We start from the raw sequence: 20,418 nt of genomic DNA on the forward strand, positions 1-20,418 counted from the left end.
GTTTTTAATAGAAAACACTTGGAACACAGTATCTGTTCTCTTTCTCCTATGTTCTCCTCTTTACAAAGGGGACTTCACTTTTATATAAGCTAAATTACAGAGAGGAGGAGAAAGATCACAAAAATAATTTGGAAAGGAATATTTATTGCTAGGTAGACCACTTCAAAATAGTCACCTTTGTCCTTTAAAGTTAGAGAAAAATCCAAAGATTGGTTGGACAATGCTGATAATAGTAGCTAAAGCATTTATTTATTATTATTTGTCAGGAATAACAAGAGGCTTAAATAAAATATCTCATTTAATCATTCCCCAAATCCCATAAATTTGAAACTGTTTCTTTATCTACTTTCTGCTAAGAAAATTGAAGCACAATTCAAGAAACATTTCCAAACTCACACATTTTCCCAAGTGAAAAAAGCTGGATTCCAACCTGGACTCCATGGAAGCCCATACTGTATTGCTTACTGCCAACATTTTAAAACATATTTATTTTGAAATATGTTACAACAAAAATGCATGCTATAAATTTCTTTTCTCTCTCTCTCTCTCTCTCTCTCTCTCTCTCTCTTTCTTTTTTGAGATGGAGTCTCTGTCACCGAGGCTGAAGTCCAATGGCACAATCTCAGCTCACTGCAACTTCTGTCTCCCAGGTTCAAGTGATTCTCCTGCCTCAGCCTCCTGAGTAGCTGGGATTACAGGCACCTGCCACTATGCCCGGCTAATTTTTGGATTTTAATGGAGACAGGGTTTCGCCTTGTTGGCCAGGCTGATCTCGAACTCCTGACCTCATGTGATCCGCCCTCCTGGGCCTCCCAAAGTGTTGGGATTACAGATGCAAGCCACCACAACCGTCCTATAAATTTCACTTTTTAAAAAATTTAAGAAGCCAATATTTTGTGGGAATATTTTAAAGGAATCTGATAATGTATTATATTCTGAAAAGTCTTTCCATCTATAGCTAGGCTTTTAACCATATGTTTGCACTAAGCAAATGTATATAACAAAGAAAAAAAAAGTTACTTTTTACCTCTGTGACCGAATCCCTTCTAGTAAATAAATCAGGGTCCTGATAACACCACACTACAGAATAGGGACGTTTTTCACAGGCATTTTACTCTTCTCAGTTTCTCAAAGAACTTCATCAAAACTAACGGGACTATAGAGAAGATTTATCAGAGGCTCGGTCAGGTCTGTTACATTTCCCCTGCACACGGGAATGGGCACATCCATCTGCCTTCCCCAGAGACTAGCAGGATAGAGAACTCGTGACAGATATACCTTTTAAAGAGACTATTTTTTAAAATAAAGACTCTTACTTCCTGTGCTATCTATAATAATGAGGAGCAATCACTAAAAGTGTTCCTGTAAAGTGTTATTTAATTTTGTAGTTATAATGAATAGACTAGAGAGTAAAACATCTTGAGTGTATCACGAATAATTTTGCAACGGGACAGGCTCCTTGGCAGTGCATGAAGTAATAAAAGTTCCTGCTTCATACTATGTTGGTTCTCTTTTCATCTTCATTTAAGTTGTTGGATGTGATGTTGCCAGGTACATTCAAAGTCCGGAAATGCTATATCTATCTAAAAATATGTGTATCCATCAAGGGCTGATTAATATTAAGAAACATATCTTGTGTAGATATCCTCACATAGAATAGAAAAGTGAAATGTGAAAGTAAACTTGTGTCATTATAATTCCTTAAAACAATGTGATAACAATACATGTTAATAATAAGCATACTATGGAATAAGGAGATGAATATTTTTTTTTCTTTTTACCATTACTTACAGTTGCTCAAACCCCAATGTAAAGGGCCAGAATGTATTTTTTTATATATAAAATGGCTTTTTGGTAATCAGATAAGAGCTTGTTGCAAGGTAGTTATTTGTAAATTCGATTTTGATATATAACTTAATACTTTAATTAGTATGTTTGCTCTGTACAATGAATTTCTAAATCATATACACTTACCATGTATGTGTATGTGTATGTGTATGCGTATGTGTATGTGTATGTGTATACGCTTAAAATTGTGAGAAAGCTCCTTAAATAAACCAGGTCAATCAGTTTGGGAGACTGAGGAAATTGGGTCTGGTAAAGGTCAAGGTGGTTTCATAAACTGATTAGTGGCTCCATTAAAATCATCTCTGTCTAAATCTGATTTCTACATTTAACATTAAAAACAAACAAATTTAAAAAAAAAAAAAAAAGCCTCTATGTACACACAGGGAGTACAGAAAGGCCCAAAACATAGATGGCTGGAAAAACAAAAAAACAAAAAAAACTAGTAATTGATATTAAAGAACTAGAAAATGAAAGAACTAGATCAGATAGCTTGATAATTAATGGATGGATCAATACCATTTTGAACAGAATTTATTATATTTTAAATTAGAGACAAAAATACCAAAATAAAACTGTTAATTAAAAGTAGAGTTGGATGGCAAATACACACAAAAAAGAAGAAGTTCATAGAAGATTAAATTCTCAGGAAGAATAACTTTATTTTGGTGAAAGCGAAGTTCTGAAAAATTAGATTTAGCACATCACTAGTCCCGTCTGGAAACAAAACAGTGAACATTGTTGATCTCTAAAAATTGGTGAGGGTTTTTCTATCTTCTTAAAAAAGAGAAACGAGAAATGCAAAGATTTAATTCTTAGACTCTTGATTAATTGTAAAATTAATTTTAAAACAGAATAATGACTTTTAGGACAGACTTAATAAATTTAAAAATTCAGACTTGAACACATTTGATTACCATTCTAACAGTATAAAATACAATATCATGTATATGTCTAGATTATAAGCATAAGCATTTTAATATAAATTTTGAGAACATCATTGTATCTATTTTTAAATTTGAGTTTAATTAGGAAGTTATTGACTAGCTTATGATTTTATATAAGAAGCTTTAATATCCTTAGTAAATATCTGTTTAATAGCGAGGTTATTGACATAAAAAATTAAAATTTTAGTAATAAATATTTTTCTTAATAATTACTCTGCTTTCTATGTTTTAACAATTAATGGTGTGGCTTTACATAAAACCAAACATTTTAAGTCTTTTAAATTTTTCACCCCAAGGAAAATCTGAAGATAAAGACATTCCACAAGAGAATTTAACTAGCTTACTTGTTATATAACTAGTGTGGCTGTAACTCTTTCTGAAAACAAGGAGCACATTTCTTGGTATTATTTCACATAATAAATATTTATTTAACAAATGACTCAGTACAGCAGAAACCTACATTTTTGGACAGGAACTGTGAGGAACCATCAATAAGCTGAAAATCTTCCTGAGCAAGACTAAATTCTTACAAGTTTTCTGCCGTGTAGTTATCTGTACTGGTAGAAATTAAAACAAGGCAAGTAAGAAGTAAAAGCTAAAGAAGCCTAATAGAGCTAATATATCCAAGTTTGGGAGTGACAAAGATGGCCTCCTCAAGGTTCTGCTCTTAAGCAGGGTACCTGGGATTCACTGTTACCTCGGGGGACTCTGCCGTCCTCTCTGCCCCACTAAGCATACACAGCCCCGTCTGTTCCTATTGTTTCTTAGCTCCCATGTTGTCCTCTCTCTAGCTTTCAGTCACAGCCAAACAACACTGGTCCTAATTAAACCAAGGGGATTGACATTCTCTCCTAGGTACTTAGAATGCTGTACCAAGAGCATTCTCAGACCATGCCAGCCAGGGAACAAGCCAGTACTTTTCCCTTATTGGGATTTCTCTCTACCCTTGTTTTGTAAGTAGTGAGAAAGTAACAAACTAAAACTTGGGATTCCCTGCAGCATGGCATAGCTCCCTATTATTGCCCCTTTACAACTGGTGACATCATTTTCGAGGACATAATTCTTAAAACTTTCAAGACACAATTTTTAAGTGTTGAATTCAGTTTTAAAATTAGTTTGCTGTTTTATATTAAATACTAATGTTGTCAATAGAAGCACAGTAACTATTTGAATCTTAAACATCAAATCTCCGCTTTTATTTATGTAAGTTGTTATAAAATTAAGCTTATGGGCTCTCTAGTTGGAAAATAAACATTTGAATCAGACACACTTATTTGTGTGTTGAATTTATTAGCTACGTCACTTTGGCAAGATAGTTTGGCTTTCTAAGTATTGGTTTACTCTTTTATGAAATGTGGGTAGTTGTAATTGCTATTCCTCATCTACCATTTCGTAAATAAATACTTATAAATCTGATAGACCCAAGTAAGTATTTGATACATGCAAGTCAAAAAATACCAATAAATATTTTCCATAAATGACTTTAGCACTTTGAAAGGATCAGGAAAGAAGTATTTTAAAACAGAAGAAAATATTTTGGTATTTGTTTCTTAGCTTTACACTATTTTAAAGTACTGTGAATATAATCACTTGGTCATGAATTAATCTGGAAATCCCCTTTTTGGCATGGATAGAAGTTAAGAATGGTATTAGTTTCTTGCTGCACAAAGAAATATTGATTCTATTATTTGTGAAATGTATTTTCCCAGAAACATGAATAGGAATGATGTCAAGTTACCTATTCCTTTAACAAATATATTTAACTGTATAAAAATTTATTCCTTAAACAGTTAAATATATTTAGTTTATCAGTATGAAACCTAATATTTAGTTTAAAAGTTCAGAGAATGTAGAACCTTGAAGGATACTCCTTAGAACTATAATTGAGTTTGCTCCTCTTTGCCTCTTTAAGGGATCTTCCTTTTCTACTGTCATCTATTATCAGTATTTCTATTTGCTGCTGACTGAAACCTGTACCTCGACTTTGCCTGACATTTCAGACCGAATTAATTGAATTTAGAGATTAAATGACATTTTAACCTGGCCTTGAAGCAGAAGTATGTGTTTGTGAGACTGAGTACAAATGAATAAAATATACAATCTGAGCACAGGCAGAGAGGTAGGCAAGAACCCAATCTGCTTGGGAAGCAAGATGTTCTAAAGGATTGGCTAGGGAAATAACTATTATTACAGCATGGACAGAAAGCTGATTTTGATGGCAAAGGACTCCAGGCACTTCAAAGGAGTTGGTGGTTTATCTTGGATTACATTTATAGTTAACAGTTGACTTAAGCAACAATTGACTTGTTGCTCTTTAATTTTTTTTTAATTGAGCCTTAATAATATTGTCACAGTTGGTGGATTCTTGGTCTCACTGACTTCAAAAATGAAGCCTTGGACCCTCACGGTATTACAGTTTTTAAAGATGGTGTGTCCAGAGTTTGTTCCTTCAGACATTCAGATGGGTCTGGAGCATCTTCCTTCTGGTGGGTTAGCGGTCTCCCTAACAGGAGTGTAGCTGCAGACCTTTGAGAAGAGCGTTAAGCTCTTAAAAGCAGCGTGTCTGCATTTGTTCTTTCTTCCCGGTCGGTTCGTGGTCTCACTGGCTTCAGCAGTGAAGCTGCAAACCTTCCCGGTCAGTGTTACAGCTTTTATAAGCAGTGTGGACCCAAAGTGTGAGCATCGCCAAAATTTATTGTAAAGACTGAAATAGTACCACTTCCACACAACACAATGGGACTGCAGCGCGTTACTGCTGGCTAGGTGGGGCAGTCTGCTTTTATTCCTTTATCTGGCCCCACCCACATCCTGCTGATTGGTCCATTTCACAGAAAGCTGATTGGTCTATTTTACAGAGAGCTGATTGGTCCATTTTACAGAGAGCTGATTGGTCTGTTTTACAGAGAGTTGATTGGTGTATTTACAATCCCTTAGCTAGACATAAAAGTTTTCCAAGTCCCCACTAGACTCAGGAGCCCAGGTGGTTTCACCCAGTGCGTTTTGCACCGGGGCCATGGTCAGAGCTGCCTGCTAGTACTGCTCCGTGCCCCCATACTCCTCAGCCCAAGCAGTGGGGAGGCTCGGCGGAGAGAGAGCCCACCGTGGGGAGGGGCGAGAGGGAGGGGTTGGGGTTGGGGCATGGCAGGGCTGCAGGTCCGGAGCCCTGTTCTGCGGGGAGGCAGCTGAGGCCCTGTGAGAACTCTGGTGCAGCACAGGTGGGCCAGTACTGCTGGGGGACCTGGCATACCCGCCACAACTGCTGGCCCTGGTGCTGATCCCCTCACTGCCCTGGGCCAGGGGCACCCGCTGTCTGCTCTGAGTGCGGTGCCCACCAGAACTCACGCTGGACTGTGAGCGTGGTGGCAGCCCCAGTTTCTGCCCACGCCTCTCCCTCCACACCACCCCGCAAGCAGAGGGAGCCAGCTCCGGCCTCGGCCAGCCCAGAGAGGAGCTCCCACAGTGCCATGAAGGACTGAAGGACTCCTCAAGTGCCACCAGAGTGGACACGGAGGTTGAGGAGGCACTGAGAGTGAGGGCTGCTAGCACATTATCACCTTTCAATATGACATTTTGTGACTCTTTCATTGTGTAGAGACTGCATGGGGAGCAGTAGAAAGAATGAATTGAACAACAAGGAATAAAGGAAAGAAGAATAATTAGAATTTAATTACAACAGTCTGAGTGGAAGATTGATGGGAAACTAAACTGATAATTGAGTGTAAGGGCTGGTTATAAGAGATATTGCAGAGACCACTGGCAGGAATGTGTGAGTAGAAGTGGACCTGGCTAACTATGAGGAAGAGGGAGAAGTCAACCATGCTTGAATTATGTTGTCTTTTATTTTGGCAACTGCTAAGATTAAAACTTGGTTTCTTTCACCAACTAAGTAAAGAGGGGAAAAGGAAGTTTAAGGAAGTAGGGGAGATGTATAGGTTTAATTTGGGAATATATTGATCTGAATGACATATATATACACACACACAGAGGTTGGAATCACAATAGGCAGTAGGATTGTGAGAGTACAGAACTCAGAAGAGTGAGCAGAGCTATAGATAGATATTTTAAAACTACTAGTTATTGGCATGTGTGGTAGTTGAAGAACCATTTATGGAGTTTCGCAAAAAACAACTCTATTGGTTGACACATTGCTGTTAATTTTCTTCAATTCCAAGAACTCCTTAAACCAACAATCTCCAGATTATCATCTCCTTGCTATTCCTGCCCTCTTCTAAGCTCCTTTATTTGTCCCTCGGGCCCTGGCACATTCTCTTCTCACTTGACACTATTGCCACTCTCTAAACTGGATTAATCATTATTTACCCTGAAGGCCCAAATGGGTGTCCAACTTAGGCAATTTTTCATATAAAAATTTCTCATATCACTTTGCACACTCATTGTATAATATCAACAATCACAGTCTGCACCTATATGTCTTTATGATTGCATTGTGAGTGCTATGAAAATTAAACAAACACAAACTGACAGGTTTCATCCTCACTCTATTCTAGTGTTGCATGTAACTGGGCCCAGAATTTTTATTTTTTCTTTCTTTTCATCCTGATATGGTTTGGTAGTTTTGTTCCCTCTAAATCTCATGTTGAAATATGGCCTCCAGGCCAGGAGCGATGGCTGACACCTGTAATCCCAGCTCTTTGGGAGACCAAGGCAGGTGGATCATGATATCAAAAGATCAAGACCAGCCTGACCAACATGGTGAAACCCTGTCTCTACTAAAAATACAAAAATTAGCTAAGCATAGGTGACATCTGCCTGTAGTCCCAGCTACTTGGGAGGCTGAGGCAGGAGAATTGCTTGAAGCCGGGAGGTGGAGGTTGCAGTGAGCTGAGATTGCACCACTGCACTCCAGCCTGGGCAACAGAGTGAGACTCTGTCTCAAAACAAACAAACAAACAAACAGAAAGAAACATGCCCTCCAGTGTTGGTGGTGAGCCTAATGGGAGGTGTCTGAGTCTTAGGAGCGCATCCCTCATGAATGGCTTGGTGCTGTCCTCCTGGTAATGACTTCTCCCTCTCTGAATTCACACAGGATTTGGTTGCTTAAAAGAGCCTGGCACCTTATCCCTCCCTTTCTTGCTCCTGCTCTTGCCATGTGATATGCTGGCTTCCCACTACCTTCTGCTATAATTGTAAGTTTCCTGAGGCCCTCACCAGAGGTAGATGCCAGACCATGCTGCTTGTCCAGTCTGTAGAACCATGAGCCAGATAAACCTCTTTTCGTTATGAATTACCCAGCCTCAGGTATTCCTTTATAGCAATGCGAATGAATGAACACACTTCCTAGATAAAAGATTCAGTGAATGAATGGATAAGTTTATTTTGGATATAGCCCAGTTTTCAAGTTCCAATATAATAATCCTACCTTAAGTCTGTGTTATCTCTTGAAAGGAATATTTAGGAGTCTAATAATCACCTCCCACATTTCCAGTGTCTTTCATATCTAATCAAACTTAACCACTCTTCAAAGCACAATGCTATTCCTGTCAACTTTTTCTCTGTTCTTTTCTTCCTTGATGCTGAACACTTAGTTTTCAATTCTATACTGAATTTTCTATAAAATCCTTTAATTTTCCATTTGGAATAAGGTCTTGACCTAACTCGTTAGCTTTTCCTTTCGTGATTCTGCAAGAAACCAGACACTTGCTAGCCAAATAGGACTATTCACATTTGGTCACATTCATTCGGGGATTTCATAATACTATCAGTTTATTTGTACATTTATTCAGTAAACATTTCTGTGTGCTTACTCTATATCAGTTTGGTACTAGGCTCTGAGCATAAACATAAACTTAATTTATAATGTTGATGCTATTTCCTTTCTTAAAACACTCTCACACTAGCAATGCTTATTAAAATTCTTCACATATCAAGTTACTTATTCCTTTAACAGTTAAATTTATTTAGTTTAAAAGTTGAAAGAATGTAGTAGAATCTTTTTTCAAATATCTCTTTCTCAGTGAGGCCCATCTCACCCACCCTAATTAAAACTATAATCACTTATTCCCAGCATGAAGAACTCAGAATCCCAACTATCCTGTGCTTTCTCTCTTTTTTTAACACTAATGTTCTGATATGTCATATAACATATTTATTACTGTGTATTGAATATTATTTGCCTATACTCACTAGAATACAAGCTTCACAAGATCAGAGAGTGGTAACTATTCACCAATGTACTCCAACTACCTCAAAAAATAGTAACATTCAGTAAAATGTCCTGTTGGTAAGATACTCTCTTAATGAAACTTCCTCTGAGAACCCAAGCTTCAGTTTACATAGCACTTTCCTTGTGTCTCTCGGATAAGACAGAACATTTTTCCTTTATTGTATTTTCCCATTAAATACAAAGCTATGCAAGACTAGACAGTGTTGTTCACATATTTGTATCTTCCGGAGAGTTTAGCCCATCAGCCCAGTTAATTGCAAATAATTATTGAAAAAAAATAAATGAATACGCTAACACATAATATACAGTGAAAATAATTTGTATCATTTTTCAAATATTGTGACCCAGTTGGGTCTAAGTAAATTATTGTTTTCTTCATTTAGGTTCTTTTAATTTGAATTTAGTATATCAGAGGATTTTTAGGCAGCAGTAATGCAGATGATATGTTCTCTCTGAACTGTTTGAGTATATTTGATATACATAATTTTTCAATCATTTTATAGAGTGAGATTGAGCTTTGCCTGAAAGAAGAAAAACTCAAGAAGCAGTAGTCTTTGCTACAGGAAGACACACTATAACAGATGTTCTTTTCTTTTTTTATAGTCACAGAAAACCATCTTAACTTTGTGAAAGTAAAGGGTAGAACTGACACAAACATGGAATAATTCTAACTTCCTAACCCAACCTCAAAACTTAGGGTTTGAAAATTGGTTACAGCTCTTCCTTTCTGTTTCTTAGGGTTTTGTTGTTGTTACTTGTTGTTTTTTTCCCCTTAGTGGTGACCACTTTTATGTACCAGCACTCAAGCAGAGTCTCTCACTGCAGGTGCATTTACCAATTTGGGGACCGTGCTGCCCTTGTTTTGTTAGCCTCAGCATTTTCAAAAACCTCACTTTGCCCATGGTGCTTGTGAATATATCACTGTCCACCTCTTTTGCCTTTTGTATTTACCGTGTCTTACGCTTCAGCGTTTCCGATGCCCTTGAGAAGCCATAACCATGCTTTACATTTGAAAGAGTGCCAGCTCATTTAATCAGGCTGAGTTTGAGAGGCATGGATGGATTTATTCTATCTAACATTTAATAAAAAATAATTTAAAAATGTGACTTATGCCATGACATGCTTAACATTACCCTTCCGGGTTTAAATTTGAGAGTTGTCAGCACCCTCCGTGGTCTGGAAACTGACATGTTATCAATCAAGTGCGTGGGTGACAAGGCTGCTGATGTCCTCCCAAAGCTCTTGTTTAATAATTAATTTTTCATTGCAGGCATGTTCAGTAAATGGATTACAAAACTTAAGCCCGTTTAAAAGGTTTCAGAAATTCATTATTAGTTTTAAAAGATGAATGCACAAATTAACTATCCATGATAGATGAGGCATACCAAATATAGCCAGGTCCTATGTGGTTTTGGCTTATATTTATATATAGCATTGAGTAGGGTAAAAAGTCAGTATAGTTTTATAGACAATGTCACTGAATCACTGAGGAAGTGATTCTTTTCAAAGGAGACTCAAAAAAGGAGATCTGATGACAAAATTGTGCTTTGAACATTTTCATCTTTTCTGTTGCTTCCAGAGGTCCCCAACCATCTAGTCTCTGGGCAGGCTCAGCGCTATTTCTGGAGTCAGCACCTTAGCTTGTTTTTTCCACAGAATAATATTCTGATTTAGAATGAAAGAATTCTTATCAGTTATCACATCTTAATTTCCTTAATTAAACGTCAGTGTCAGTTTTTAAGCTGTTATCTTTCAGCTCCAAACCCACCAGCTTTGTGATTCCCGGTCTAGTCTCAGCACTCTGCATATCCGCTTTGCCATCTGGCTTCTTACTAAGTTTGGCCAGTAGGGCACGCTAGAGGGAGACCGAATGGCTGGGGAGAGGGGAGCTACTGCGTCCGGCTTTGCAAGCCATTCCTTTCAGGGTTGCCGCAGCAATGGCACTTCATCCTGGCAGCAGCCATTTTCTGGTTGCAGTGTCAGTTTCTTGGTTTCTTTTTTGCATTCCTGGAATGAGTCTCATCACTACCCCTTGGAGTTACCAAGAGTGGCCAGTCAGTTTCCTCTCTGCAGAAGGCTGAGTCCTAATTCCATAGGGCTCTCTGCCAGACTTTTAGTTTCTGATAACCCCGAATCCTTTCCTTTTGTTTCCTAAGCTATACAGGTATTCTAGTTTTTCTCGCAATTTTTCATTGCTAGGCTACATCAGTGTCCTTTTACTTTCCTTACTTTTCTCACTTTTTATTTGTACCCTTACTCCTCCATCAATTAACAATTCCCCATGTTAAATTCTCTCTGTTTAAACAACTAACGTGCTCTCTATATTCCCAACTAGATCTCGGCTGATGCAAATGCCATACACAATCAATCAATCAGTCAATCAGCAAATCCAATTTCCCTCTAGCTACTAAAGGGACTTAATATAATTGAATGATTATGGAATTCTGATCCCATTTATCTCAAGTCATTGAAACTATTTTACATATCTTATTATAAAATACATAATTTCAAAAAAAATTATTTTCTAAATCAGGATTCCTACCAGATTATTTCACAGCTTATTCACTCATTGATTGCTTTGCTCCCACCCTTGTTAGCTTTTGTGTGCCTGTCCTTGATTTTAAACCAAGGTGTGAGGAGGATGAAGTAAATAGTAAATAGTAAGATAGTGGCCAAAACTTTGAATCTTTTTCTCTATTTATCATCCTTGTGCAAATTGGTAGGAAGGTCCACTAATTCAGCCTCCCCACTCCCTGTTCCTTCGAAGTAAATGAGAAGCCTCAGGTAAAAAGCAGAGAAGCTACCCAAGTTCTTTTCATTTATTTTATCGTCATACTAATAATTTTGCTTTCTGAAATGATTACTCTTACAAGCAGCAAATATTTTTTAGGAAGTTAGAATTATTGATGTCACGTTTTCATATTCAGTATCCCAAGTAAGCATAAGGTAAATTCAGGAAAATAAATACAACCATTTTCTTGGTTAATTATTTTTAAATTTAATGTGTTCATTTGTTCTTTTAAATATATATTTCATAAATGGTGAGTATGTATTCCATGACATAAAAACTAAGTGTTTCTGTGTAATCACTCAAATGATAACTAGTGTTAACAATACTTCTGTTTCATCAGACGAGTCATTTCATGAAGATTGCAAATTATTTGTTGTCCCCTCTAGAGTTCATTTCATGGGAAATTTAAACTTTATTGTCTTAACTTTAATGTTAAACATTTCCTTCATTTATGCTATGGCCAGACATGTTTTCTTCTTTGCTGCTATTTTACATTTCAGATGTAGTCTATTCAGGATCATTTATTTTTTTTAAGGAGGATCTTTTTTTTTTTTTTTTTTTTTTTTTTTTTTTTTTTTTTTAGGAGTCAGAGCTTAAAGTGATGAAACACTTTCATTCTTTATCTCTGAATTACATGCTAATAAAGACAACTGATAGACAATAATATGATATACTCTGGCCCTAGAAGATCCTTAATGAGGAAATTCTGTGGCCTGTTTTCTCTTCTGTGCTATTTTTTGTCTTCTAAGGCAGGCATTTTTATCAGTTCAGTTTGTTGGTGTGACTAGTTCAAACTTGTTCAGAGTTTTATATCTGAAATAAGTAATCAATTAGCCTATATATATATATATATATATATATATATATATATAAAAAATATATATTTCTTTTTTTACCAACCATTATAATTATCTAAGAATGTCAGGGAATTGTGAAGTGGAAACAAATTAAAAAGAGCTCCAAAATTAAAAGAGCTCCTGTTCCAACAGAAGTGTGTTGACATATATTAAAGAATAAATGAATTAATCTCACAAAAGAGGAACAGGAGTTAAAGAGAAGACCATTGTTTAGATGGAGTCAGGCTGGTGCACTGCCAAGGAAAGCAAACAGGTTTTCTGAAGACTTGGTACGAATTTCAAGTTGCATCATTCTGCTGGAGTGGGTGGTTTCCCCAGTATGTTAGATCCATAGCCGGTTCTTGACAGAGTGGCAGTACCTTTCCTCCACTGTACTCTCACCGCTAGCATAGATGTAAAACACAGTAAGTACTCAGAAAATATTTGAAGAGTGCATCTATCAGTAGAGATGATCGAAACATTTGTTTTTCTAAGGGAATATTTTCTGCCTTTCTTCTGCCAGAATCCTCTGATTATAATCTTCTCACTGCTAGGTCAACAGTCAGAAAACATTATGTAGAGGTTACTGGTCATTATCCTAATATATTTATCAAAAAATCTGGACTATATGAAACTGCCTTTCATTGCAACATTAGACAAAACACCGTTTATCAAATACAAACTTAAAACTACCACCAAATTGGAAGAATATGATCTTAAATTAAAAATATATATATACTTAAACATGATAATCTATCTTTATCTACCTTCCTAAATATTAATGCATGAGACTTCTCTTAATATCTTGAATATGTACTATGATTTTTATATTACCTCTTTTTCTTGTTTCCATTTATATTTATGCTAGTGAAATTTATTAGTATCTTTCATTGAAACACTGTTATTTTCCCTGGAGGAAAATATTTTATTTCCTTTATGAAAAGCATGCTTTACTTCTGAAATACAGAATTCATTTTGCTTCGGGTTCTGTTTGTTTGTTTTCACATCAACTTCATTCTAAATTTTCATTCAAAATTATTTTTCAGGCTTGAGTTCAGGTGAAAATGTTAATGGAATTAAAAAGTAATCAAATGAAATTGCAATGTATAAGTCAAATTTGAAGAAAACTGAATTAATAAAGGATTCTGTATATAAAGAAATCAAAATTATGCTTTCAAAAATATTATGTAACTGGAGAAAGTAATTTTATTTTGAGGTCTCTCATGATTCTTTAATATGTATTTTTTCTTATTTTGTAACCTTTTGGTAACATATATAGGAGACAGTTAATTTTGGTAAGGCTATATAATTCATATATTCTTGGTCTTGACATACATGATCAATTACTTTATAATGTCTCCTAGCCTTGCTCTTGTCCACTGGACAATGGAAAAAAAATGTGTCTCATCTACTCTTCTCTATTTATAGTTTTTAGATAGTATTGGATTGATCTAACAAAATTGAGCTTACACCTGCTGATGTCTTGGAGCTCCCTCTTAATTCTGTTATATATAGAGATAAGTTATGGACTGTTGACAGATTCAGGACACTGTCTCACAGAAAAATAACAAGAAAATATATTACCAACTCTGGTCCAGATGAGATGTATAACTGGCAAGCTGGAGTCAAGGAGGTCCTTTAAAGAAAAAACCCTAATATTAAAAATATATTCAGATGAGCCTTCTGGAAAAGAAAATTAACATTAAACAATAACAAGGAAACCAAACTTGATGGAGAGATAATGCTCAGGTCCTATTTTCATGGATATTTTATGTAGTAAGCATATTGTTGACTAGACAAACTTATGTGTTATAAACAACATGGAACATTTTTGTCAAAAATTTGGATAAGTAGGAGCTGGAAGATGGAAATATATTGATTATCTGCTGGATGATGATTACATCAAATTAAGTAAACATAAATCTTAGTATTACTAGAAATTCTGTGTGGCAACGTCTACTTTACCCTCTTCAGAGATGTGCATCTGTGAAGTGAGAAATTGCTATCAATTTTGTCACTGAATTTTATATATATGTATATTTATGTATATGCTTATATATGTGTATATATGTATACATTTTATATATTATATGTCTTTTATATATAAAAAGATATATATATTCTGTATATATGAGTATATACATATGATTTAATGATTTATTTTATATATAAAAAAGGATCTGTTATATTAAGCAAATGTAAGAACCTAACCTATATGTATATGTATATGTAGGTTCTTATATTTGCTTAATATATTCTTTTAGAATATGAAAAATGTTATATTATTTTGAGAGAAAGAAAGAGAGAGAGATGATGAACTGCATTAACAATTACTGTCACTCAAGTTTTCACCAATCCAGGCATAGCTAATGCTTGGAGTTTGTTGCTTGTGATTGTTTAAAATATTCCAAGTTGTAGAACTTTATTTTGTTTACCACTCAAGATATAAAGACATACAAGATGGTTATTTAGGCTTCATCCAGTTTAGCCTTTAGATTAATGGGGTAATTCACTGGACTATTATTAAAATTTGCTAAGCCTTTAAAAAATTTGCAGATAATTACAGAAAAACAAAACAAAGAAACCCAAAACACTTTTTCTTGCATCTTAAGTATCTTTATTAGTTACAAAAAGTTAATGATACATTTATTATACTGCTATGGCCTGAAAATTTTATTACCTGTCTTTGAAATGCGCTATTACAGAGTGCTTATTTGTTTCTTCTAAGAAAATGGCCTAGGTATTTAGCAGAATAGTAATTCTTAATTGTTCTACAGTGCAGGTAAAAATGCTGTTAATCTGAGGAAATATCCCTTTTTGTTGAATTTTTTGTTCCCGTTTTGCTAATACCTCACTCTGTTGTTTAATATTCTCTGAGAGTCTGAGGAAGTGGCTGCTATACCAAGTGCCTATTCAATTAGACATTCTGTCACATAAAGTGAGAATGTAAATTTTAACAATAATTTAGATATCTAAAATAATTCACAAGTACACAGGATCATTAGTTCATTATTCATGAATAAAGTGATTTAGAGCTGAAGCTGAGATGAGAGTCTTCCTGGTAAAGAGGTTGAGTGAAAAAAAGACTTGAGATCATGGAGTAATTTCATAAAGTGCTATTTCTACAATCAAGAAGTGACATTCATTACTTGACAAAATTAGATAAGGAATACATTTTATTCTGTTTCTCAAATAATTGTATTTGTATGAGCATAGGAAGCAAACCATTGGAAAGATAAAATTAAATTTTAATACATTTAATGGCTACAATCTCTGCGTGAAGGAACTTTTCTATTCCTAATAGTGATGTGACTTTCTAACTTCATAAGTTTTGGGATTTTGGTGGGCCAGATGTGGAAAATATTTCTAGCTAATTTAACGAGTGATAATCATAAACTCATCTATAAAATGACTTTTAAAATATTCCACATCCCAGCTGCTCCACATTATATTAATTGAAATCACAATGAATTCATGATTTGTAACATATATAATATTTCTTCCAATACTTATTCACCATGATTGGGAATGGAGTGTAAATCTTTAATGGAGTGTAAATCTTTAATTCCTGCCCCCAAAATCCCTCCTCTAAGACTCCATTAAGACTCACCTCTAAGACTCACCCCTAAGACTCACCCTCCTCTAAGACTCTGTTAGTTCCAGTTGTCGCTTAATGCATATGTTGTGCTCCAAACAAGTCTGCTGCATGTGAATATCTCTAACATGAATATCTCTAATATGAAATTTCTAGCATATGAAAGAAATTACATCTCTTTCATGTGTTAGCAACTTTGCACATCGTCTGATTGTCTTCATTGGCTTTCCACAGTCTTCTGTAATTGCAATCAGTAATAACGCCCTGGATAAAGAGCAGCAAGACCTCTTAGTTTCACATCACCATTGCACTAACTATGAATTCTGAAGCTGTGAACAAGTCATCTAATTGTTCTAGATGTCCATTTCTTCATCAGTAAAAATAAATAAGAATATATGACTGTCCCTATTGCATCAAACTCTGAAATTCTAATTTCCACTAATTATTTCCTCATTCTTTCATTTGCATGCTTTCCAGGTTCTTTCATTTACATTCCATCTGGGAAACACTTTGCGTGTCCACTTTCTAAACCATTTAAGCAGTCACAACCTTATATGGCAATACTCTCCAATGATGAAAACTCAATAAATATCCCAAAGTCTGTGCCATCCTTTCTGCTATAGAATGTAACACCTTGTCCAACTTCTCTTAGAATGTAAAATTCACAAACATGCTATTTTGTGCTTATGAGGATAAATAGCATTAAGGAGCTGTTGTTTTCATTTTCCTCAGAGTTTTGAGAGTAGAAAAGGAAGGGAAACTGGCAAACATGCCAAAAGCGATATTTTATTATGTAAACATCAGACTACGTGTTAAAAGATTACCTGTAAAATACAAGATTTAGTTTTCATATTGCAATCCTAACCAAATTTCTATGGCCTCAATTAACTAAGAAACATTTCCCAGTCAACTTTCATTTCTTAGGAAGCAAAGATTTTACTTGGGTTTTACAAATAAAAGTTCCCAAGGTGCAAGTATCACTTGAACCCAGGAGTTTCGGAACAGCCTGGGCAATATAGTCAGACCCTGTGTCTACAATAAGTAAACAAATGTTGGCTGACCATAGCACCACACACTTTAGTCCCATCTACTAAGGAAGCTGAGGCAGGAGGATCACTTGAGCCCAAGAGCTTATTGAGCCCAATAAGCTATAATTCTAGCACTGCACTCCAGCCTGGGAAACAGACCAAGACCCTGTCTCAAAAAATAAAAACAAAAACTAAACTAAATTATTAAAATTTCCACTTAAAATATTATTTTGAACAGTTATTTATGGTGTCAAGGAGCACATTCTGAATCCATTTGTCATTTTCAAATAAGACATCTGTATGAAGTTAAGAGCCATTTCCCTTGCTTCAAACCGTGAGAATACTGCCCATCCTTTTCATCTGGTAATTATTATTTAAAAGAAAATTACAAAAATTTGAAATATCTTTTCTAATCATGAAGCTGTACCATAGAGTCTACCTAACAATGACTTAGTTGATTTAAAAAAATGAGGTGCTTATCAGCTCTCTTTTTTCATTTTATAAATTTATTAGTATAATACATATTACATAAGTTGTTGAATGTGGCAATTCACTCAGAAAGTGCAAAACAAGGTCAAACTGGAATGCAGATGAGGTCATAAACTTTTTAAATAGTCAATAAAGCAATTAATGTATCAACAGCATGTGTTATTAAGCAGTAATGTAATGATGCCACTGATCACACCAGGGTCCTCTGAGTGTTTATAAACAAGCAGGGAAGCTGAGCTCTATAGATGTTTCACATGTATGCTGAAGAAAAATAACAGCATTTATTTAGCCTTGAAATTGTTAAAATAACTCTATTTTGAATGCTTCCAAGAAGCTCAAAATATACATATTACAAAGCATACATTGAATAAATAAAATGGAAACATCTAAAATATAAATCAGAGCCATTTTTATTTACTTTTAAATTATAAAAACATACACATTCATTGTAGTAAATTTAAGTAAAACTAACATTTGAAAATTAAAAATCAAATATCTGCCCTCTCAAATGCCATTTTTGTAAGTAGTCTCAACAGTTTAGTTTGAATTATTTCCTCAATATTTCTATCTGGGATATACGTAATATATCATAAACATCATCTGGAATGTGTATGATATATGCCTATCTATTATATATGCATAGATATTATAATAATGGAATCACACTATATCTATTCTGCATGTTTATTTTTTTCCATTTTACTCAATCATGTGTTTGTTTTCATGTTTAAACATTTTAAAAATTATTGAAAATGAAACAAATCATCTTGTGTTGCAGTATATAGGTTAATATACAGTGGGATTGAAAATATTTTGCTACCTATTTTTAAACATCTCAAATCATCATGGTTTCAGTACCCTAAAATCTATTGGAAAATTACTACTGAAAGTCTGCTATAGAAATATTAATAAGATGTTTAGTTAATTTATATTCCTAAATAAAATCAGTAGCTATATCTATGTAATTCTTCTTCTCTTCAGTTGTGCAAATGGACTATCTAGTATTTGGACTTTGCTTATTTCTAATACCACAGTTTAAAGGTAACTTCAGGTTATACTGAATTCCATATCCCAGTGAAAAACAGATTATTCAGTTGTGTTTGCTTTGTCATGATCATTAATTCATAAGGGTGCCAAGAAGATGCAGGACATGCTTCAGTTTCTATTTTGGTTGATGTGATGCAGAGACTTTATGATATGGTTTGGGTCTGTCCCCACCCAAATCTCATCTTGAGTTGTAGTTCTCATTATCCCCAAGTGTCATGAGAGGGACATGGTGGGAGGTAATTGAATCATGAAGCCAGTTACTCCCATGCTGTTCTCATGATAGTGAGTAAAATCTCATGAGATCCGATGGTTTTATAAGGGTCTTTTCTCCCTTTGATCAGCACTTTTCCTTATTGCTGCCATGTGAAGAAGGACATGTTTGCTTCCCCTTCCACCACAAGTGTAAGTTTCCTGAGGCCGCCACAGCCATGCAGAACTATGAGTCAATTAAACCTTTTTTAAAATTAATTACCCAGTCTCTGGCAGTTCTTTACAGTAGTGTGAGAACAGACTAATATACCTCACTACTAAATATAGACAATATATTCATTGATAAAGTTTTATGTCATATTCATGGCTAAGAGAATGGATATAATGACTATTGATTCATGCCTAAGATGGACTGTCATTTTCTGCACATTTTTTCTCCAGATTGTATAAAGAGAGTGCCGCATTGCATTGAAATTGAAGAGCATAATCCATCCCAAATCCAACATGCAAGCACACACATACACAACTAAACATTTATTTTACTAATTTACATGCTTTTGTAGTTGACAGAAGAATCGTTATCGTTAGTCAGTCACCCTGCAGTTATTATTACAGAGATTGAACAGTACAGCAGCTGGGCATCATTCATTGAATAAGTAAATTTTATACCAGTCATGCAAATGAGCTATGCTGATGCCTGGCAGAAACCAAAAGACAATTGTAGCCCATAAACTTTGATACAGTCCATAGTTGAAGAAAAAGACAATTCCAAACTTGTTACCATCTGAAAATTCAAATAACCTTTAAGAGAAAAAAAGAATGTGTGTAACCATTTAACTGTATATACAATGTACTATACTAGGAATAGTTACTTACTCATGGGTCAAATTATGGAAACAATTTAAATATGTAATGTAATCATAACTGCTTAAGTTTGAATACATTTTAAATTGATATTTTAATAATAATGTAGCTTATAGGCTACACATGGCCAAAGGTACTTTCCAATTCATTCAACAAAGATAGGATTTATTGCCAGGGATTGATCTTGGCACTGTAGTAAAGAAGACAGAAAGAATATATATTCTTGTCAAGGTTGAGTAAATAAATACATAAAGGAATTTTATCTTGCAATAGGAACCATGGAAAAGATAAATACTGAGGAATAATAGTATAGACTATAACAGACAATGATGGCTAGACTAACTAATGAGGTACAATTTAATGAAAGGATGAGAGCTGAACTGTGTTCCAAATGATGCAGGCAAGCAATAATTAGTAGGAGGAGTTTATTAGGCAGATATAACATCAAGTGCAAGTAACCTAAGGCAAGGATTCTCATGGATTTTGGAAGAATTGGGAGACAGCCAATGCAATGGGAACAGGGAGATTGAGATGGAAGGTCCACATATATAAACAAAGTTTTAAAATTGCCCTTAGAAAACC

At 35.0% G+C, this 20,418-nt stretch overlaps 1 protein-coding gene and 2 long non-coding RNA genes across 14 annotated transcripts in view; 2 read left to right on the plus strand and 1 right to left on the minus strand.

The window, feature by feature from the left end:
• Window positions 1-20,300, plus strand: part of LOC139359183 (uncharacterized) — a 37,169-nt gene extending 16,869 nt beyond the window's left edge. The window contains exon 2 of the long non-coding RNA XR_011615021.1: window positions 1-20,300. This exon is cut by the window's left edge and continues 14,300 nt beyond it. This is a non-coding gene — a long non-coding RNA (uncharacterized lncRNA).
• Window positions 1-20,418, plus strand: part of LOC105489946 (protocadherin 9) — a 944,009-nt gene that overhangs the window by 222,942 nt on the left and 700,649 nt on the right. The gene's annotated exons all lie outside the window — the stretch shown is intronic.
• Window positions 12,869-20,418, minus strand: part of LOC105489947 (uncharacterized) — a 20,433-nt gene continuing 12,883 nt past the window's right edge. The window contains exons 2-3 of the long non-coding RNA XR_011615018.1: window positions 14,188-14,239; window positions 12,869-13,007 (exon numbers count right to left, since the gene is read on the minus strand). This is a non-coding gene — a long non-coding RNA (uncharacterized lncRNA). The remainder of the gene's footprint in view (window positions 13,008-14,187; window positions 14,240-20,418) is intronic.

The sequence above is a fragment of the Macaca nemestrina genome, chromosome 16, assembly GCF_043159975.1.
Source record: "Macaca nemestrina isolate mMacNem1 chromosome 16, mMacNem.hap1, whole genome shotgun sequence".
Lineage (NCBI taxonomy): Eukaryota > Metazoa > Chordata > Mammalia > Primates > Cercopithecidae > Macaca > Macaca nemestrina.